The sequence below is a fragment of the Lutra lutra genome, chromosome 14, assembly GCF_902655055.1.
Source record: "Lutra lutra chromosome 14, mLutLut1.2, whole genome shotgun sequence".
NCBI lineage: Eukaryota > Metazoa > Chordata > Mammalia > Carnivora > Mustelidae > Lutra > Lutra lutra.
Window position 1 is genome coordinate 39474971 of NC_062291.1, and position 23066 is coordinate 39498036.

The following is a 23066-nucleotide window of genomic DNA, read 5'->3' on the forward strand; positions in this document are numbered from 1 at the left end:
AGTGGCCAGTTTCTTAGCTCTCCCTGCTGACTGTTCTTAAATCCCCTGCTGTGGTCTGCTCACAGAGGACTGCCCTAGCACCCCTGTTCTGTTTCCTCTTTGCACTGTAGCCAAAGGGACGGTTCCAGAGGCCATATCTGCTTGCTCACGCCTCTGCTGGAAAACCGTGACCCCTCACTTGGGGTAAAGCCCACAGGTCTTCTGTGGCCTGTCTTATAGGGCTTCTCTCCTTTCCAGGCCTCCCTTGCTCCTCATCCCTGCCTGGTGCTTCCCTGCTTTGCTCTCAGCAGAATCACCATCTTACCCCTCGCCTGGCTAACTTCTGCTTAATCATTCAGACTTAGATGGAAGCTCTTCCAGGGAGCCTTCCCTGATATGCCAGGCTGGGCTTAGAGGGCCCTCATCTGTGCTTCCCTCCCTCATGGCACAAACCACACTGTCTCCACTTGCTTCCCTGCTTGTCACCCTCTACTGACTTGTCAGCCCCAGGGAGGCCCTGAGTGTGTCCCCCGACCCCCATTCCTCCAGGGTTTAGCATGGGACCTATTCCAGAGTGGGCGCTGCACGAATGAATGACTGATGGGATGAATGAATGATGACTTAGAAGGTAGAGATGAAGTCCTGAAGGGGTGACAGGGATCAAGGCTCCAATCCAGGCAGCTCCCTGCAGGAGGAACCGTGTGCTTTTTGGAGTTCTGAGCAACTAGGTTTAAGACCAGACCGCACTGTTCACAAGCTGTGTGTCCTTTGGCCTGACCTCTCCGAGCCTCGGTTGGCTCACATGCCACTCAGTGCTAATAGTACCTCCTTTGCAGAGAACATGTGGAGACAGGCTCTGGGGAGGATTCATGTGTGGTACCTAGTCCCGTGCTGGGCCCAGAGAGGTAAGTTAGGGCCCCCTCTGGGGACTGAGCAGGGAGCCCAGGTCTCCCCTCCTGGGTATGAGGCCTGGTGGTGAACCTGTGCTGTCCAGTCTGGAGGGCCTTGAGGCCTAGGGCCAGAGGGAGAGGAAAAGATGGAGACCCAAAGCATACAGCTCCCCACCCTGCCTGAAGGCTTGCCTTCGGGGCTGGGCTCTCACCATTTGGCCAATGTTAGAACTGGCAGGCATGGAGATTTCCCAGTGTGGTGAAACAGAGGCCGGGGAAGTGAGGAATCTCACCCAGGGTTTGGAGCATCAGGGTGTGGAGGATGGGAGGTGGGGGGGGGTTGGTGGGGAGGCAAAGCACCATGTATTAGTTACCACTCTTGTGAGGCAGGCACTTTCTTTGTGTGCGGAGGGGCATAGGGAGAGAGAGAGATTGTTTTTCTTTTTAAAAGATTTTATTTATTTGAGAGGGAGAAAGAGAGAAAGAGAGCGTGTGCGCACGCGCAGGGGGAGGGGCAGAGGGAGAGGGAAAGACTCAGGGCTCCATGACATCATGACCTGAGCTGAAACCAAGAGTCCAACTCTTAACTGACTGAGACACCCAGCCATCCCAAGGCAGGGAGAGAGAATATATTAAGCAAACTCCATGCCCAGAGCAGAGCCCCATGCAGGGCTTGATCTCTTGACCTGAGCCTAAATCAAGAGTTGGATGCTTAACCAACTGAATCATCCATGCATCCCGTGAAGCAGGCACTTTGTCATCTACTTAATACAGTGATTCAGAGGGGGGCCTGGGTGGCTCAGTCGGTTATCTGCTTGGGTCATGATCTCAGGATCCTGGGATCAAGCCCTGTGTCCTCTGCCCCCCACCCTGCTCATGTTCTCTTTCTCTCTCTCTCAAATAAATAAATAAAGTCTTGAAACAAATATGGTGATTCAAAGCCCTGGCTTTAATGTCAGATAGGCTCCCCCAGCTCTGGGTGCGTGACGTGCATATTGTTGTATAAAATGGGTATGAGATGGTACCCTCGCAACAATTGCAGTGAGCTCTGGGACCATGTTGCAGAGGAAACTCCCAGCACCCCTGCATGCAAACTCGCTGCAGAAGGTTGGGGCAGATCTTATTATCCCCAACTCCATATGATGATGTTAGCCCCAGCGAGGTGGAGGGTGAAGTGAGGAGCATCGCCCACATGGCCACTGTAGGCCTGGGGGACAACTGACCCGGCGCGGCCACAAGCCAGGGAGTTGGGACCCCAGAACCACCAGCATATTAACATGTGGGTGTGGAGTATTTTTCTCATCACCTTCACGTTGCATTTCTTAATTTAAAGTGGGAAATTCCACATTGGGCGCCTCATCAATCATTTCTGTGAGCTCAGCTCTGTGGAAAGCAAGGAAAACATTTATATTTGCGGCTCAAACTGTCGAAAATGTAAAACAATTTAAATAATATTAACATTTTAACAGCCTCCACTCGTGGCTCTGTGAAATTAACCATTATCTCTTGGAGCGTTTGTTAAAATTCAGCAGTGAGTAAGTGGTGAGGCCCTGTGTGCAGCTGTGTGGTTCCCGGGACGTGGGTGCAAAGACCTCTCAGCTGGGCTGGGTGCCCGAGGCAGAGAGATGAATGTGACATACTCTCTACCCTCCTGTGGTGGAGGAGGTGATCAGGAAAATGTACTCTGGCGTGGGGGTATGTGCTATGTGGGAGAAGGGAGTGCTGGTGTCCTGGGAGCATTGAAGAAGGAATCAGGAGCACTTCCTGGAGGAGGTGGCATCTGTGTTGACACTTTGCACCAGGCAGTCATTGAACAAGTGGACAGGTCATCTCCAAGGTCTAGCCTTGCATAACCTTTAAGAGCCTAAGAGGTCCTGCAGTCTGTTCCTGGCAGTGAGGAAGAAGGGTCTCTGGTGTGGTGGTGGTTCTATCTGGTTCTATCCAAGCCCTGCACACTGGTCTGGGAGAGGGATGAGAGGGTGATTGGAGTAGACACTTGCTGGGCAGCAAGGTGGCTGGGGTGAGGAGCCTAGGAAAGCAGAGACTGAGGGGAAGGATGATGTTATTTTCAAATAATGGGAATGAGGGATGGATTCTTTTGATGATTTCAGTAGGAACAACTGGGCTTTGTAGTTAGGTGTTAGGACTTTTAAGTTGTTATCTCCTTATCTAAGAATGAATGGCAGGCTTCCTGTTCTCCGGGTGTCAAGCAGATGGTGGGTGACGTGCCCTGGACTTGTAAAAGGGATTCCTGCATGGGACATTTGTCCAGCCCTGGTGTGGAGCAGGCTGGCTAGATACCCTCTCCTTAAAAGATCACCAGACCTGCTTCTTGTCCTTGAGAGGTGTAATGGACTGAATTGTGTCTCCCAAATTCATATGTTAACCCTCAAAGTGACTGTCTTTGGGGATGAGGCCTTGAAGATGGTAATTAAGATTCAATGAGGTTATAAGCATGGGACTCTAATCCAATGGGACTGGTGTCCTTACAAAAAAGAGGCATAGACACCAGAGACCTCCCTCCCCAAGAACACACAGAGAAGAGACCATGTGAGAAGGAGTACGTGGTCACCTACAAGCCGGGGAGAGAGCCCTTACTGGAAACCAACCCTGATTGCAACTTGATCTTGGACTTCTGGCCTCCAGAGCTGTGAGCAAAATAGCTCTTGTTTAAGCCACTCGGTCTGTGGGACTTGGTGAAGTCAGCCCAAGTAGACTAATTTGGGGGCTTACAGTTTTGGTGCCAGAGATGCTCTGGTTGCTAGTTATAATGCAGCACAATATGGGACGGAGTGGGGGTATGCACAGGGAGAAAGCACCTGGTTCTGCCAGGTGGGGATCAGAGGAGGTTCCCTGGAGGAGGCGGGAGTGCTGGAGCTAGATGCAGGAGGACGAGAAGGAGTAGTCCTAGGGACAGGGGAAGGGGATGTGCCAGGTGGCCCGGACAGAATGTGCACAGACACCGAAGTGTTAAAAGGTTGGTGGGTCTGGAGGCCCGGAGAGGAATCCTGCATCTCTAGAGTGCAAGTGGGGAGGGAATGTGAGGGAGAGAGGACGTGGAGACAGGTGGGGCCCATTTACCAGCCAGCAAAGGCCCTTCTGTGTCTTTCAGGGAACGCCATTTAGAATTCAGTGCTCTCCAGGTTCCCTGCTTGCATGAGGACTCTGCGCTGAGCCACTAACTTGCTGTATGACCTTAGGCAAGTCATTTAACCCCTCCACATAGCAATTTTCTTATTTGTAATCAGAGGAGAAGGATCCCTGCCCTGCCCACCTCCCGGATACTTTGTGGGCTCAAAAGCTAATGCCTGTGAAAGCACTTTGGCAGAAGGCCCATAATAGCGCCAGAGAGATGGAAGGTGTTATTATTATGTAACCACACTGACTCCCATCTGAGGAGCGTGGAGTCAATTGCAGTCTTGAGGGATGTCAGGGAATTGGCTGCTCTCTGAAGCTTGTCATAGAGACCCGTCTTTTCATTGTACTCCTTTCATATCACTGTTGGCTCGATGAAAGAAGGGGAAGGAATCTTTGATATGTCTAAATATTCCGCTCCCACCAAGACGGGAGGGATTCCGAGGAAGAGCTATTATTAGAGGCTGAGCTGGAAGCAGGCGCCTTTGGTGGATCAGAGCTGTCAGCTTGCATAAACAGCCTTGTGCTCTTCGGAGCCAGCCGGGCCGTTTCAGGCCCCGGGGGGGCGGGCCAGGGGTTCCTACCCTGCTGGGGGAAACTGCGCTGGGCTGGCCTGGGAGAAAGGGGGACTGGGCTCCTGGTCCCTATTCTTCACCTACTTTGCTGGACAAGTGGCTCATGCTCTCTGAGCCAGGTGAAGACAGCATAGTCCTTATGGACAGAGAGGGCTTCTGTGTGCAGGGAAAATGAGATGCTGTGCTACACAGAGGTCTTCACGGGCAGAGCGGGGCTCAAGCACAGGCTGCCAACACCCTGAGTATGTTGAGGCCAAAATAGTTTTTCTTTGGGAAGGGTATATTAGAGTTCAGCTCTTCCTAAACCCCCTATCAGAAGCACCCGAGAGTTTGAAAAATCAGATTCCCAGGCATCACTCCAGGCCTCTAGAATCAGAATTTCTGGGGGTGAGGCTAAGGACTCTCTTTAGTGAGCTCCCAGGTGGTCCTGAGGCAGGGGTTCCAGCATTTGGTTTTCCACACTCTGCATTTGTGGGACTGGGTTATCTGTCTGGCTCTAAGACGCTGTGATTCCATGAGAACAAGGGCACAACCTCTTTCTTCATTTGCCTCCAGGCCACACTTAGCCCCTGCCCCCCAACCAGGAGCTTGTGGGTCCTTGGGCCTGTGGTCCATCTGCTGGGCAGACACTGGCCAAACCCTGGCTCCTGGCCAGCTCTGGCTGGGGACATTGTCCTCTGCACCATTCTCACCTAGATTTCTGTGTCACCTGCCTGTGAGCCTTGTAGAGACCAAATGGGGAGAGCTTCTAGCAGCTGAAAAATGGGCCCCACTGAACTCTTCAATGGCTAGTCAAAGTGTCTTCATTGACTAAGAGCCTCAGGGAACAAGCCCAGGAGACCTGGGATGTCACCTAAATCTGGTTTAGCCTCTTGTTTCAAAGGTGAAGAGATGGTCTCAGCAGGGCCAAGTTGGTTATTTTAACCAGAACCCCTGTCCTGTTGGGTTAACTCTGGTTCATCTGGGAACTGGGTTAACTGAAAGAAAGCAGAGCTCAGTCATTGTCCAGAATCTTAGGATACTTTGTGTTCTAATGGAGGCTGACACCCTGGGGGCAGATTATAGCCTGTCCCTGGCCTGGCTCTCATGGGTCCCTTACATCACCAGTTTGCAGAACTGACCGTCTTTTTTAGCACAGCCCATCACAGCCCCTCAGTTTCTGCCTCTCTCCTGTCCCCATAACCACTGGCATCCCTGGTGAGAGTCAAAGGCCACCCGGTTGAACCTGCTCGGGAGGGTTTATAGACCCCCGTGCCCAGGCTGCTCCCTTGACCAATGAAATCATTGTCTTGGGGAGGTCCCAGGCATGAGTGTGTACTTTTTAAAGCTCCCTAGGTGATTTTGTTGTGCAGCTAAGGGGGAGTACTGCTACTCCAGAGTAATTGGTCTCTACCCCAGGGCAATTTGGTCCCCCAGGGACATGTGGTAATGCTGGAGACATATCTGATTGCTCCTGGTGTTCAGTGGATAGTGGCTGGGACACTGCTAACACCTCCTACAATGCTCAGGACACCCCCCCCCCCAGCAGGGAGTAATCACCTGCAATGACAGGTGCAGAGAGGGACACACCCCACGTGGGTGAAATGTGGAGGTGACTTTGCCTGTGGTGCAGCCACGTGGCCCCCCAGCATTGCTCTCAGCCCCCTCCGAGGAACATGCTAGAGATGCGACCTCCTCAGCTCAGGCCTACTGAATCAGAAAAATCGAGAAATCTTGTCCTAAGGATGGAATGCGGGGAATGTGGCCCATCAGTGAATCTTTGTGGGTGCTGCCGTATCCTGCGGTGGCCTGCTGCATGGCGAGCAACGTGGAGACAGTGAGTGTGGTGAGGGGTGAATGGGGGAACAGTCACAGAGCTGGGGGTTGGGGCAAGGCTGACCGACCCCCAGGGAGCATTCAGGGGGCACAGGAGATGGGGTGCCACCGTGTGTTAGCAGGGGTGGGAGAAAGTGGCTGGGCAGCAATAGGAGGTGGCAAACACTGGCTCAGCAGAACCAGGTGAAGTGCTGGGCAGCCCGGGGTGGCCCTCTCCCCTAGCCTCAGTTGACATATCTCTAAAATGGGTGATGGTGCTGCCTCACGGCCTTTCCGGGTCAAATGACACAGTGTGTGAAGAGTTAGAACCTTAAGACTCCTAACGGTACATTTTATTGAGCACCTACTGTATGTCAGGCCTGGACCAAGTACTGTAGAGACAGTCTGACTTCATGTTCACATTGGCTCTAAAGTTCCTAAATCACCCTCAGTCTACAGATGAGAAAGCTGAGGCACAGAGCTTGTAGGACACTTGACGCTAGGGGGTGACATCTGCAGGCGAGGCTGAGTGGTGGTGAGGGGACATTAGCCTCCTCATTCTGTCTGACTGTGGGCCAGCTTCCATCCCTGCGGTGCTGCCCCAGGATGGCCAGGAGAGCCAGCTGTTTGGGCCTCCTAAAGCCTGCTCCTTGGCCCTGCCAGGGCTCACGTCGTGTAGAACGGAGTTAGGAGAAAGCCTTCTTCTCCTTCACCTTTCAGGGAGGTCATTCTGCACAAAGGAGTGGGAAATGGCTCTGTTACCACCAGGCCTGGTCCCACCTGCCTCAGCACGCTGGTCAGCCACGTCGCCCTGGGTGTGCCATGCCTACCACAACCAGGAGCAGGTGCACAGAGGGGCAAGTGGGGCTCTTGCCTCTCGTAGATGGTCCACTTAGAATTCATATGTTTGTTCGTGGGCATTCATTCATCTCTGCTGTCCTCCATGTGCTCACTGACCCATAGTTAACGAAGATGTGGGTGTGGGCTGCAGGGAGGCTTCAAGGAGGAGGTGACATTTTCCTAGCATCTTAAAGAACCCTACCCCCCACTATCACCTGTTCTCACCTAAGCCTCGCAGTCTTGCCCACACACCAGTGCCCACATACACAGCACCAAACCATCCACCCAGCTCCCTGCCAGGCCCAGGAGTTTCAACTGCACCTGTACTCCCTCAGTCCTGACAGCAGCCATCAAAACAAGTCATGGGTCAAAGCTGACTCCAACTAGATTCTGTTTGGCTCACAGCCTTAAAAAAACCTCTGAGCTAGCTACAACAATTTAAAAGTCAGAAAGTTGCGTATTAAAAATTCCATATTTTTTGCCTTCTCTAGAAAAATGGAAGTCCCTCCAGCAACCAGCCTGTGGTCCGGGGCAGCATGGTGGTCGTCCCTGTGATAGATGTGTGCCTCCCCACCCCCAGCCCTGGATACATTTAGAATCTAACTGGGCCCTGGAGACACTTGACTTTGACACTGTTGGGTCTCTAAGGCTGGGTCCTGTGGAATTTCCCTGTGAGTGGCTGTAAGACACCATTAACCCTTTTACTCCCTTTCAGGAGAGTGTGTCAGAATGGGAGCGAGACTGACATTTGTAAGGGAGGTGACTCATTCATAAACGTCAGCATTTATTATAAAATGACCGTGACTCACATCCCACCTGAGTGGGCTGCCCCTTGAGATGTGACACCAGAGCTTGCAACACAGAACACTGCCACACAGTGTGTTTGGTTCTGCCCCTCAGTGGCATTTCGGAGAAGTTAGAGCTCCGTGCATACTCTGCCCCAACGGCCTCTGGCCTTCACCAGAACCGAGTTTTGCAGGTTCTCGGGGGTCATGCCGTTTACAGTCCCAGATATACCTGCCTTCCCTCTCCCCAGCTCAGGCAGCCGCTTGGGGCTTTCTGCCTTCAGGGGTCGCTGTGGCCAGGAGGAAAGAGACACTGTGTGGGAGACAATCCTGTCAGGCTTTCCTTTCTCAAAGCACCCTGAGGCAGTGGTGTTGGGAGGTGAGAGAGGAAGGAGGAGGATGGGAGAGCCCCTAGAGAAACACGGAAAGAAAGGAAGGGAGGTCCCCCACTTCCCAGGATGTGTCTTCAGACCAGAGTGGAGGGTGGCTGCTGTAGGGCCTCTCCCTGCAGAGGCCCAGGAGGGATAGCTGGGTGATTTTCAGCCTCCCTGAGGTTTCCAATCCCAGGGTGGGACGCAGGCAGAATGCTGTACACCTGAAGGGGCCAAAGCTGAGTACAGGGGCTCTAGCTGCAGCGTGCAGACCTGCTGAGGCCTGGAGGGGTTCCCCGAGCCCACACCTTGTGTAGACCCAGGGAAATCTGCCTGGGAGGGAAGAACTCCTGGCGTGAGTGACTGGGTGACCTTTCTAGCCAGCAGGATCAGGGCTCCAGAATTCAAAATGAAAAAGGCTTCAGAATTCAAAATGAAAATAATCTATAGGAGAGGTTAAATGATGTTTCCTATAAGCTTGAGTCTGGGGACTGAGATTCTTGTCCTCAGAACAGATAGTAAAGTAAGTCAGTTCCAGAATCACATCGCAGGTGGGTCAGGATAGCTCACCTGGACGGCCTGTCCCGGGCTCTGTGTTGAGAAGGATTCTGAGGCAGTCTTGGATCAGGGGCAAAACAAGCTTTCATTATGAGTGAGCTGTAGCATATTTTTAAAAAATCCCATTTTAAATTAAATTAAGTTAAATTAAACTGAGGCCCAGAGGTTTGAGCTTTTTGCCTAAAGTTGAGGCAGAGCTAGAGCCAAGCACTCTTGACGTCAGTGCTCTTTAATTGAAACAATACAGTGTTGTTTTTTTTTAAATTTTATTTTTTATAAACATATAATATATTTTTATCCCCAGGGGTACAGGTCTGTGAATCACCAGGTTTACACACTTCACAGCACTCACCATAGCACATACCCTCCCCAATGTCCATAACCCCAGCCTCCCCTCCCACCCCCCCCCATCAACCCTCAGTTTGTTTTGTGAGATTGAGAGTCACTTATGGTTTGTCTCCCTCCCAATCCCATCTTGTTTCATTTACTCTTCTCCTACCCCCTCAACCCCCCATGTTGCATCTCCTCTCCCTCATATCAGAGAGATCATATGATAGTTGTCTTTCTCCGATTGGCTTATTTCGCTAAGCATGATACCCTGTAGTTCCATCCACGTCCTCGCAAATGGCAAGATTTCATTTCTTTTGATGGCTGCATAGTATTCCATTGTGTATATATACCACATCTTCTTTATCCATTCGTCTGTAGATGGACATCTAGGCTCTTTCCATAGTTTGGCTATTGTAGACATTGCTGCTATAAACATTCGGGTGCACGTGCCCCTTCGGATCACTACGTTTGTATCTTTAGGGTAAATACCCAGTAGTGCGAGTACTTGGTCATAGGGTAGTTCTATTTTCAACTTTTTGAGGAACCTCCATGCTGTTTTCCAGAGTGGTTGCACCAGCTTGCATTCCCACCAACAGTGTAGGAGGGTTCCCCTTTCTCCGCATCCTCGCCAGCATCTGTCATTTCCTGACTTGTTAATTTTAGCCATTCTGACTGGTGTGAGGTGATATCTCATGGTGGTTTTGATTTGTATTTCCCTGATGCCGAGTGATATGGAGCACAATACAGTGTTGTTTTGTTTTGTTTTGTTTTTTGCTTATTTGTTTCCTTACTTATGCCAGGCTCTGTGTTAGGTGGTGAGGCAGTTAGAGTGTAATGCTATTAGAACTTACTATTAACTTCCTACCATAATATTTCTAATCCTCATGAAGTACTATGTGAGCAGTGTTTCTATGAGTCAGGGTAGGTCCCTGCATGTGAACCCCCTCAACTTTTCCTGTACTGCACGTTTAAGGCATGTTCCAAGGTAGGGCCTCCTGGCAGTCTGGCAGGAACTCAGGTTCTTTCCATCTGGTGGCTCTGTCACTTCCCAGGGCCCCACCACTGTCTGCTGGCAGAAGGGGAGGGGAGTGAGTGTGGAGGACCGTGGGAGGGGTTTCTGGGTCGGCTGGGGCATTTCACTCTCACCCACGATCCACGATCCACGGGGCAGAGCTGGGAAGGTAGCCTGGAGGTGTGAAGACAGGGTTTGCCCTCGATGGGTTGTGCCCATTCGAAAGAGGAAGACGCTGAGACTCCGCTTTAACTAGCTGGCCTGAGGCCAACCAGCCAGTGAGAGGCGGAGTCAGAATTTGCTAGGGTTGCCCTAACAAAGTACTACACACTAGGTGGCTTCCGCAACCGGAACTGATTGTTTCACAGTGGATCTGGAGGCTGGAAGTCCAAAATCAAAGCTGGCCTTGAGCGTGTGAGATAGGACACTTTTTTCGTTGCCAGGATTGGTCCCTTCTGGGGTCCAGGAGAGAGAGGCTGCCTGTCTGCTAGCTGTTGGTAACCTCAGGTGCCGCTTGGCTTACAGGTAGCATTCTTGTGTGTTCATCTGGTCTTCCTTCTGTGTGTGTCCAGATTTCCTCCTTCTGTAAGGACACCAGCCATAGGGGAGTAGGGCTCAGCCCAGTGACCACATCTTAACTCGATCATCTGCAGGATCCTCTTCCTGAATACGGTCACACTCACAGGTCCTGGGAACTAGGACGTCGGCATCTTTTTGGGGCTGCAAGTCAACCCATAACAGTCCAAACCCGGGATATTGGAATGTCGTGAGAAGGGCATGAAGAGTCTGCCTCGAGACTTCCAGGGAGGGTAACATGTGAGCTGGGCATTGAGGATTGGTGGGGATTGTGTAGGTGGAGGCACAGAAACGGAATTTTGGCCAGAGGCCCAATGTTCCAGCTCTACCACACGTGGCTCACTAAAGGCAGGACCTGCATTTTCTTTCCATCCTGGAATCCAGTTGAGGCCCTAATTGGAGCTTCCTCCTTTGAGTCTAAATCGCCAAGAGCTGACTGCCCAATTAGCGGCATAGAACAAATATGGATTGAGAACTACGTTGTGACGGGCAACAGGCTATCCCCTAGGGACTCAGAGACTGATAAAAGAGCTCCTGCTTCCTGGGAGCTCATAGCCCAGGGACTCACACAATGGGCCGACATGAAAATGTAACTGATGAAGTTAGTATAAGAAACTTGTAAGTGTGAAGTGAGTGGAAGAGAATGGAACCTTATAGCCATTAATGAGATTTGGCGTGGGGGACTGAGGAAATCTTGGCAGGCTTCCTGATAGAGGGGGACTCTGCGTGTTGGGATTTGACAGAGGGCTTGGTTATGCAGAGAAAGGAGAGGGGAATGGGATTTTAGACATGGGGAACAGCCTGGCCAGGATTGCTGGAAGCCAGGCTGCTTTCGGAGGATTGTAGAGCCTGGAGCACCAGCCTGGGAGGTTGGATCTCATGCCATTTCGAGGGCCTGGCTGTTTGCATTCTTCTGCAGGGCAGACTGCGTGCGAGGCCCTACAACTGCAGATGCCCTGGGCTTGGTTAGCATGGCAGCATGCCCTAATCGTGCACAGCCTGGGGCCTGCAGAGACCAGCAGGGGTTGGTGCAAATGCCCCCCACCCTCCGAATTCCCAGGTGGATGCCGTGAGATGACTGCTAGGATCCAAGTTTGAGCAACTAGATAAGAACAGACATGGAAAGGAGGCAACTGTTGTTCTTGACACAAAGAGTGTGTGTGTCTGGGGGTGTCCCTGCTAAGATCTTAGCCACTGTCCCAAATTCACAGTTATTAAGTTAAATGACCACCTCTGCAGCGTGTGGGGGGTTGCCAAGCTGCCCTCACTTCTCAGACCTGTCTGGGAGCTTGGCTTATATGCCTGGCTCCACTGGCCTTCCTCCCTGGCCTTCAGAAGGTGGAAGAGGTGTTTCCCCACCAACCCCATCTGCTGGGACAGGAAAGGCTCTCCTGTAGGGAAGGGAGTGGGGAGGTCATTTAGGACTCCTTCCCAGGGCAAGGATAACCCCTCTCAGGGACCCAGGAGTGAGGCCCAGAGGCCCTAGGCAGGACCGTGTTCTGGGCGCGGGAACTGGGGTTCTAGTCCTGGCCCCGCACGGATGCACCAAGGGAACGTGGGCCCAGTGTCGTTCTCTGAGCCTAAGTTTTCCTCTCTAACAAACAGGGAAAGTGACATCTATTGTGATAATCAAATGTTTTGATATTGGATAAGAAAGAGCTTTCAAGACAAATGTTCTGTCTTTTGAGCGTTTTGGAAAATTTATAAGCAATAAACTTATAGTCTGTCAAGACAAACTTAGCGTGGAAGGGAAGATTGAGGCCAGTCACCCTCCTCTCCACATCAAAGAGTCCCTGAAGAGGAGGCCTCTGATCTCACCCTGTTTGTGTATGGGTTCACAGATCTTTAATTAGATGAGCAAGAACTGGGAAGAGAACAACCAAAAGTCAGCCATCGCCAGTTAAGGGAGTCGTCATATATCAGGACTTAGGCCTGGTAGACGGACATAGATGCCAGTGGGGATGCCAACCCCTGTGAGCCTTTCCAGGAACACAGTCATCAAGCAAACGTTCCCACTCAGGCAAGAAGGGCAGCCCCTTTAAGGCCCAGCTCTTCCAGGGAGGCCCCGAATTCTCTACATGCCGCCCTCCTGCTTATGGCTCTGTGTGGGAGGTGTTTGCTTCTGCGCCTGTGTTTTTCCCAGATGGTGGATACCTCCAGCCTGGGAGCTATGTGATGGTTGTCCCCCCAGAACCTGGTACAGGGCCAGTGGGGAGTAGGTGCCCTTGGAACAGGCAGTAACTCAGACTCTTGGCCGAGCCAGTGTTGTGGGGCCTGCCGTGTTGGGCACTGTGAGAATCCTGAGGATGGGTCTGGTCCTTGCCCCAAGTGTGTGCCCAGGAGGAAACCCAAGAGGGGCCAACAGAAGGGAGCAGTGTGGACAGAGGGTGGGCGTGCGAGGGACTCTGGGCACTTGGCCTGCATTGTGGGAACAGACAGGAGTTAGGCAGGCAGCTGGGAAGAACTGGGACATTTCAGGGGGAATCACAGACATCCTTCAGTGCCTGAGGAGTGCAGGGTCTTGAGGAAGCGTATCCTTTTCTGTCCTCCCACTAGTGGTTTGTACACATTAGTGTCACCATCTTGCAGGTGAGCAAATTCTGGCTTCTCCAGGTTAGATGATTTTCCATGGTCACGCACAGGGCTGAGTTGGAGCTCAGGTTGTCTAAGGCCCAGGGCCATGCTCCTGGGCAGGCCAGGGGGACTGCAGGTCATGGGCAGAGGAGGGAGTGGGCATGGTTGGTGAGCAGCAGGGAGACCAGGGGGAGAAGGGACAGGCCAGGGGCACTATGGGCCATACCCCACAACCAAAGAGTGTTTCTCTGTCCTCGCTTACCAGGACTTTCAGGCCAGTGGGCTAGATCTTGCTACCTATTGGGCAGATGAGAAAACTGAGACTCAGAAAGAGTGGGCTCTGCTCCTCTGCTGTAGATCGCTTAGGAGAGGCTCAGAGAGAATAGGGATGCCTCCAACAGAATGTCAGCTCAGGGCTTGTTTCCATCATACCTCCAGGGCCAGAACAGTGCCTGGCTCACAGCGAGGGCTCAGTAAATGTTTGCAGAATGCAGAATGAATGAATGAATGAACAAAAGAAGTAGCAAATGAATAAATCTGGGAGCTGTCCAAGCATTTCATGCCTGTGTGTGTGTGTGTGTGTGAAGTTGGCCATGCTGCCCTTAGATCAAGACCTAGATGACCTTAGGAGTTCTAGGAAGGACACATTCTTCCCCCACAACACACAGAGAGCCACAGGGAGTGATTTCGCTAAGGCTTGTTCTGTCCTGGGCGCTGTGCTGGGCTCTGGGTCACTTGTTTATCCAACAAGTGGTGGGAACCGGGCAGGAGCATCCTAGGCCTTGGGGATACGTCAGTGAACGAGACAGTCAAGGTCCCTGTCCTTAGAGAGCTTCCTTCCTAGTTGGGGAACACAGAGAATAAGTCAGAAAGCAAAAACAACCCAAAAACAGGAAGGGAGAGGACTTTTGCTAATAATTGCTATGAAAACAACGAAGGAGGGAAGAGTAGTCTGTCTGGGATATTTTGGAAAGGGGAAGACTTCTCTTGACTGGTGAATTTGTCTCTTTTTTCTTTTTTTCATGAGTGGGACCTTTAGCCTGGTAGGGAGATGGAACTAAGGCATGCTGGGGACCAGGCCGGGGTCATTGTGGTTACGTGGGAAGGACCCTGTCACTGTATGTGGGGGGACTGCCCCTTGAAACCATGGGGAGGGGGGCTAAAGTCAGGGTGCTGGGGCTTGGGGTGGGTGCTAGTTGATCCCAGGAAGAGGCACAAGGTGGCCTGGGTGATGGTGAAGGGGTTCCATCTCTGCAGGGAAGTCCCACTGTGGGGAGTCAAAGTGGTGAGGCTTGGATAGCCACTACAACGGGTACCAGGGATGGAAATCTTCCTGCATGAAGCAGGGTGGGGAGTGGTTCAAGTTGTGGGGGTGTGACAGCTGGTTGAACTGTGGGTGCTGCTGGTGGGGCGGGATGGGCCCTCTGGAGGGTGGCAACCACTGCATTTGGAAGGGTGTCTTGCACTGCTGGCCTCTGCCCCCCAGCAGCCCCTTGTGCCACTGTTCCAGGGGCCCTCGAACTGGCTGTTCCAGCTGTGGTCAGGCTGGCTGTTCCAGGGGGCATCATGGTGACTGTTCTAGCCAGGGTCCTTGTACTGCTTGCCTCACAGGCCCTCATGGCTATTGTTCCCGTTTGGATGGGTGTTTGGTGGGATCATGTGGGTGGGTGTGGGGGTTGGAGGTGGGACTGGTGGTTGTGGGATGGACTTGACTTTGGCTTCCATTTGCGGCATTTAGATTTGTCACTGCTGCTGCTGCTGCCGGGCTAGGCCATCGACAGACTCCTTGTGCTGCATCTTGAGGGTCTGGATTTGCAGCTGGAAGGCCAGCTGCACTAGCTGGACCACCAGGGAGGACTCGCTGATGAGTGTCCCCTGGTACTGGCTGAGCCCCAGGGCTGGGCTCTGGAGCTGCGGGGTGATGAAGCCATCAACGTTCCTGAGCTGTGGGAGCCATGTGACCCTTAGCTGCTTGTTCTCCTCCACAGTCAAGAAGCTGGTGCAATAGATGGGCCTTTCTGCAGGGTGCCTGGCTACTCCCTGGCCTGCTTGTGCTGGCCGTGAGGGAGAGACTTCCACACGTCAAGGCCCAGGGAGGCAGCCAATGAGGTGCAGCCAAAGCTCGAAGTGCACTCCGTCAGCTGGGATGTGGTTCTGGAGGTGGCTCGCCATCAGCTCACAGTGTGGGGGGGGACTTGGCGTTGCCACACATCCAGTTCTGTCTGGTCGAGATGGCATCTCTGGTGCATGTGATGGGCCGTGGCAGGAGGTCAAAGTAATTCAGGCCCACCTGGCTCTCCTCCAGAAGCTTCTGTATCTGCTGCTCCACTGCATGGACCATAACCATGTGACAGGCACTATTTGAATTGAGTCCTACTTGGTGCAAATGGTCCAGATCAGGAAGATCCGGAGGAAGTTTATTTCAAGTAGAACATGTGCAAAAGTCCTGAGGCAAGCTGCGGCTTACGCTCTGGAGGGACAGAAGGAAGCTGCTATGGCTGGAGCCCCAGTGAGAGATCAAGTGGGAGGAGAGAGGAGAGAAGGCAGATGGTAGGTGAGACCCATTGTGATTGGAGCTTTTGTAAGTGCTACAGGAAGAGTTTTGGGCAGGCCAGTCAAAACATTTGCATGTTGGAGTGTTGAAAAGTTAAGAAGATCCACTCATAAATGATGTAAGTGTGCTGAATGTTAAGAAGAAGTGAAGGATGTCATGGTAGTGATTGTGGGGGACTTGACTCTGTCAGAGGAGGTGATGTTGAGTTGAGATCTTCAGGCAACTAGGCAGGGACACTGGGGAGCATCACTCCTGCTGGAAGTGGGACAGTGTGGCTGAAACCCACCCAGAAGGGATGCATCCTGTGAGTAAGGTGGGCAGGATGGTCGGAGAGCAGATCGGACAGGGGCTCCTGACCATGACGAGGACACTTATTGGTCCTGGGGGGCCTCTGAGGGCCAAGGGGAAGAGTGACAGGGTCAGCAGGGCTCTTGAGAGGGAGTGCTCTGGCAGGGAACCCACGGAGGGGTGGGTGAGGCAGCAGGGTCCCAGCAGAGGACCCGGGAGGGTAGGTGGAAGCTGGAGAGCATCACCGTAGACGGATCTGATAGCTTCCTGGGATCCCTTTCAGATCTGCAGGTGGGGTTGGTCTTGCAACATTCCTAAGGAGAAAGGGGACACTCTGGGAGAGGGAAGAGACCTGTAGCAGGTTGAAAGGTGTCCTGCAACAAAAGACAGGTCTACCTGGAACCACAGATTGTGATTGCATTTGGATTAAGGGTCTTTGTAGGTGTGGTTAGGGTATGGGTCTCAAGGTGAGATCATTCTGAATTAGACTAGGCCCTAAGTCCCATGACAAGGATCCTCTAAGAGGCAGAACAACCCAGAAACCTGCCATGTGAAGACAGTGGCTGAGATTGGAGGGATGAACCCACAAGCCAAAGAACGCCAGGAGCCACCGGAAGCTGGGAGAGGCGAGGCCAAGTCACCCCCTAGAGACTTCGGAGGGAGCTCGGCCCTGCCAATATGTTAGTTTCAGGCTTCTGGCCTCCAAAACTGTGGGAGAATGCATTTCTGCTGTGTTAAAAGCCACCCAGTTTGTGGTTATTTGCTGCGGCAGCCCCAGGAAACTAAGACAGTGCCCCCAAGGAACCCCAGCTGATGTTGCTGTGGTGGTTACAATCCACGGTGAGGACGCCTTTGAGGAGCTGTGCTCTGTTCCCATTTGGCTGCGCAGCGCCCCCCCCCCCCCGCCCGCCTGTATTAGAATAAGATTGAATTTTCTAGCTTGGGTTACTAAGCTTTCAGATCTGGAAACTGTGGCCATTAATCAGCTGTCACGGGATGTCGTAAACAAGGGGCTTTAAAAACCATGTTTGCTTTTTAGGCTGATAATACTTGGAGGTGAAGCCGGGAGAGTTATACATAATGCATGCATTTTAATGGGCCGCGCACTACAGCCCTCTTTAGTCGGAATGATTCGTTTTAATGTTCAAAATAAATATCAGAGACAATTTGCCAACAAAGCTGATTTTCTCCGCCCGCCATTAACTTAATCTTTATACCTCAGCCTAATGACAGAGGGGCTGGGGGGCGGGAGGGGTCTTTGTATTACAAGTAAGTGGGGAGAAACAGTGTGGTCACGAGCCATGGGGTGGCTGACTGCGTGTCCCAGCTTGCTTTGTGCCCAGTGTCCTGCAGTCATTATTCTGAATTAGGATCAGGAGGCATTGCCAATATCCATCTATTTTTTGACCTACAAGGTAGCAATCTCATATGGTTATATCTAAACACAGTTTCCCAGTTTGTGAGGTAAATGATGCCACAATGGAAATATGCCCTTTACTCTATAGGCGAGGAAACTGAGGCCCATAGAAGTCACACCCCAGGCACCCTCTGCTCCTGTTCTCAGCCCAGGTGTTTTCCTTTCAGAATGTGTCTAATGCTACTTGCCTCCTCTCGGCCTCAACTTGTCCAGCCCCTGCCTTTTCTTGTGCCTTCTACTCCAAGAGCTTCTGGGTGCCCCTTAGAAAGGCAAGCCTTAGGGGCACAGCTTGTTCCTGTCCCCTGCTTCCTGGCATGATGACTCCTGAGGAAGGGCCAGCAAACTTATCCATAGCCCACCCTGGCCATGAGCTACCGTACCCCCCACCCCATCGGTCTTATAGCATGTACACGGAGATTAGGAATGCACACTGAGCACTAATTAATTAGTCTTACTGACTGATACATAATTGGAGTAAGGTCTGATCCCTGCCTTCTTGAAGCCTTCTGAAGGTAGGATGGGAGACAAGGTGACTGTCCCTCAACTTATAGTGGCTGATTCTTTCAGTTCACTTACTCAGGTCTCTGTGCCCTTGCTGGGGGTGGTAGAGGAATTCAGCAAGGCAGGAGGTCTGAGCGCGAGCAGGGCAGGTCAGGGCTTTGCTGAACAAAAGTGATTATACACCCAAAAGTTACCTCGCAAAACAGGGAAGAGTTGCCTCCCCCTGCAGCCTTCAGGGAGATGCCTATCTACTCGAGGCGGGGTCGGGGAGGGCGCCGGTGTTGGGGCAGGTGTAATTGGTTGCCGGAGGATGCTGCTGCCTTGCCCTGCCCACCTGTCCAGAGTAAGGCCAGGGTCTTGCACGTCTTACTGGAGAGGCAGGTCCCTCTTCCAGGCTGAGCTGCAGAAGAAAGAAGACAAGCTTCAGATTCCTTCATTCTTTTCTTTATTCACTTAAGAAATATGAAATCTTCAAGGGCCAGGTGTTCTGCTCAGCATCAGGGCAAATACACTCAAAAATCCAGGTTTCTGGCTTTCTGGAAAAATCATAAGACCTGGCTCACAGCCTGGTGTTCTGGCCACTCTCCCTAGCATCACATCTTCACTGAGCCCAAGTCCTTCCTCAATGCAGCCTGCCTGGTCCCTTAGTCTCTGCTTCCTGTACCCAGACAGAGCATATAATAGAAGCCAACAAAATTCTTACAGTTTGTTGAATGAAACAGACTCTAGATGGTTTTGCTTAAAAGGTCCTGTTCTTCCTTCAACATTTCCACAACTTGGTCCAAGGTCCCCCCCAACTCCCCACCCCTCACCGCCAAGGGAGCCCACATTGGGGAGGGAGGCTGATGGACCAACACCCGCTTCAGGTGTGCTAGGAGAAGTGGGGGCATGGCACTGTGGGCGTGGCCGCCTTGGTGAGAGAGCAAACTTGCCTCACCCTCTGGAGGGCGACAGGGCCAACGCGTCTGTTTACATTTGAAAAGCCTATGCCCTCTGGTTCAGCTGTCCCAGGGCCCCTTTCCACAGATGTGCTTGCAAACGTATCCTGAGGGAGAGAGGACGTAAGCTCGAGTTAATGCAGAAACGTGTTTAGCAGCAACTAGGGGCCACCAACACGTCCATCAGGGGCCTGGGGGCAGAAGACACATCGCTTCCATGCCAAGTGGCTACAGGAGAGAATGGAGGAGCTGGTTTTGTGCTGATATGGAGAGATTCAGAGATGCTTTTTCAGCAAAATAAAGCAAGGAGCAGAGCAGTGTATATAAGAACACACTTGTGTGTATAAAAAAGGATGGTTGAAAGCATGGCCTTGCGCACAGCCCACCTGAATGTGAATTCCTGCTCTGTCACTCAGCAGCTCTGTGACTTGGGAAAGTCACTCAGCCTCTCTGGATGTAGTTACTCAGCTGTCAAAAGGAGCTAATAATAGCACCTGATCATAGGGTTGTTGTGAGGATTCACTGTGTTAAAACATAAAACATGAACAGGACTGGGCCCAGAGTAAGTCCTTATTATTATTATGATTATGCATATATCTATATATATATCTATATATATATATACACACACACACACACATATATATATACACACACACACACATACACACACACACACACACACACACACACACACACATATATATATATAGTTTTTGGAAGAACACACGAAATGTTAGCAGAGGCTAGTTTGGATATTGAGGAGGGTCTGTGTGGGAGGTAAAACTTCCTTTTTATTTCCTACATTTATGAACAGTTCAAAATTTTTAAAGAGGCATTTTTACTTCTATTCAAAAATCAGTTAAACACACACACACACCCCACAGAGGAGAAGCTATTTCTGTCCAGAGTTAAAGTAGGAGCTGAGAGAGTTAACTGAAGGGGTTATAAAAGATGTCCCAGACAAAGAAGAGAGACAGAGATGATAATTCTGGGTGGAAGGACCAGCTTGTGCAAGTGTCCTGAGGCAGGAAAGCTGATAGGGAAGGTATGGCATCATATTTTAGAGACACAGAGGAGCAGAGGGTCCTTAAAAGTACTTACAGTGGGCCCAGACCTCACGCACTCAAACTCATGCATGCTCTCAGGTGTTAAAAAATAGATGATATATTTTTAAGCTGGACATGACATTTCCATTAACCACATTCAAAAACAGGCACAGAGAAGTGAAATGCCTTTCCCAAGATCACACATCCAGCTAGGGGCACAGAAGATCTCTTAACTTCTGGCATCATTTTGCTCTGCTACATAGTATGGGCTTCATCCATTCCATCAGAGAATGGCTCAGGATAAGGTTTGGGAAACTGAGGCTTGGAGGACAGATTGCTTGTTAATTTCTTTATAGTTGGTCTTCCCACTTGGTCATTGCTGTAGGGAGGCAGGCTCTAGGAATGGTGTGTTGTGGACTAGCATGCCTTAGGGCTCAGGACAGTCTCTAGTACGTCGTAGGTACGTAGTCAGTGTTAGTTAAATGACTGAATAAATAAGGTCATGTGGGAAGCTAGGGACAGTGGGATCAGGAAGCCAGGTCTCTGGACCCCCAAGGTGGACTCCACCCATCACACCAGGAAGCCGAGACTCTTGGGGCCAGGATGGAGCCTCAGTGTTGTTGGTTGAATTGTTTCCCTTCACCTCCTCCAAAATGGGAGATATGTTGCAGTCTTAACCCCCCGGTACCTGGTGGTGTGGAAATCAGGGTCTTCGGAGATGGAAGCAAATGGAGATGAAGTCCTCCTGGATGAGGGGGAGGCCATAGTGGGCCAGGAGGGGCCGTAAATCCGAGGCCCGGTGTTGTCATTAGGAGAGAGAGAGTTGAAGCCGTGGGAGGGGGTGGTGCGCAGGAATGAATTCCACGTGGAGGTGGAGGCAGATTTGGTGGTTGTGCTACCGAAGCCAAGGGAGCCCAGGCTTGGTGGGCACGACCAGAAGCCAGCGGAAGCCAAGGTTCTTCCTCAGAGCCTTGGAGGGAACAAAGCCCTGCCAACACCTTGATTTCAGACTTCTGGCCCCAGAACTCTACAGGAGAATACATTTCTGTTGTTTGGAACCACCCTGTTTGTGATCGTCCAGCATGCTGGGGATGAGTATTGTCATCGCACTGGTGCAATATGTGTGTGAGAGCAGGGCCTGGGTCTTGTGGTCGAGGCTGCCCTTTGGGAGTCACTGAGTGAGGTGGTCTGGCCCAGCCCTTTCACCAAGACCAGAGAAGGCAAGCGCTTGGACGAGGCTGCACAGCTGGTGGGCCCGGGGCCAGCAAAGAGCAGAGCCTCCAAAGGTGGCAGCTGATGAATGATTTAGTTGCCCTGCCCGACACAGGGCCCCTGGCCACCCTGCCTCAGTGGGACCCCTTCCTTCCCGAACAGACCAATGATGCTGGCAGGGGTGGAGCGTCCAGACAGAGGTGCAGCATCTCGCTATTGTAGGAATGGGTCCTTTTTCCAAATCTCTGGCCAATCTGGTTGCACCACTCACCATGGCCCCCACGGATACCGAGGGTGCCCCCCGCTGCCTGCGTCCAGCTTGCTCCCCACACTTTCACTGAACCTCAGACAGGCATGTAGGAAGCCCTTCTCTCCACCACCCTGGGTGAGGGGCCCAGATGCTGCACTCATTGACCGTGTGCCCTTGGGCCACTCCCTTCCCTTCTCTGTGCCTTGGTTTCTCTGCTCCAACCGATGTGCTTCACTGTAGCTTTTGGGGTGGGGGGGGGCAGCGTGATGGTGAGGAGAGCCAGACGAAGAGCCCTACAGCCTAGGTCCAAGTCCTGCCCCAGCCCTGACCAGCTGTGTGACCGGGGGGCAGGCTGCCCAGCTCTATGAGCCTTGGGCTCCGCCCCAGTCAGATGGTGCAAGCCACCCAGCCTCCCTCTTGTCCAGGTGGGGACTAAATGACACCGTGCATGGCAAGTACCCAGCACAGTGCCTAGCACGTACGTGTTCCAGAAGTGCGGCCATTGCCTTTTCACCTTTTCAGTGTCACTGCCCTTATCCTGGTGCCAGGAGCCCCCAAAATAAGGTGCTTTGTACAGCTGGAGGTCTCATCCCCAAGCCTGTGCATGTGCGGTCTCTGGCCTGTGCTGTCCACCGCAGCCCCTGTGGGTTGGACCCACCTGCCTGCCCTTCAAGTCTCAGCCGTACTGGCCTGCTCTACTTCTCAGAATTCCCTCAAATTGAGTGCTCTTTCCTCCGGGTGTCCCTGCGGGCCTGGTGCCCCGTGGTGATGGCCTTCCTACCCCTGGCTACCATCTGCTCTCACCCCATCGCTGTCAGGGCCTTCCCTTCTTTCTCTCCAGCACAGGTGCTCCTGTCTCTCCCCGGCTTCAGTTCCCCAAGGGCACGAGTGTCTGGACCAGGCCCCTTACCTCCCCAGCCCCAGAAGGTGATCGGCCCCATTCTTTAGGGACAGGGAACTGAGATTGAGAGGGTTAACATGCTGGGCTCGATTCCCAGCTCTGCCACTCCCCACCTCTGGGGCCTCGGGCAAGTGACCTCCCGTCTCTGAGCCTCAGTGTCCACTTCTGTGCCATGGGGACAGTGTCAGCAGCACCTGCCTGGAGGGGTTGTAGGGGTCAGGTGCATTGCCATCTGAAGGCAGCTTCTTAGGGCTGTGAATTAGCTGCAGCTATTGCTGGACTCTGGTTGCTATGATCACTAAAGCCCCCAGGGCCACACAGCCCAGAGAAGTGGGGCGTCCTGGCTGGAATGGGTCACCAGATGCCTGCGTCCAGCCAGTTTGCCTCTGAGGCGGGCCCAGCGGCCAGAGTTTACAAATGGGTCATGTGCTGGGATTTTCCAAGGGGAAAGGAGAGCCCAGTGGGAGTCAGCTGTGCCCTTTCGGCCCCTGGGCGTGGCTGTAAAGAACGGGGGCAGGCGAGTTGGGGGGTGATGTT

The 23066-nt window shown here is 52.4% G+C and overlaps 1 pseudogene; it reads right to left on the reverse strand.

Annotated features, from left to right (window-relative positions):
• Nucleotides 1-3746: 3746 nt before the first annotated feature.
• On the reverse strand, nt 3747-15760 carry LOC125084377 (calcium homeostasis endoplasmic reticulum protein-like; annotated as a pseudogene).
• Between the last annotated feature and the right edge of the window lie 7306 nt (nt 15761-23066).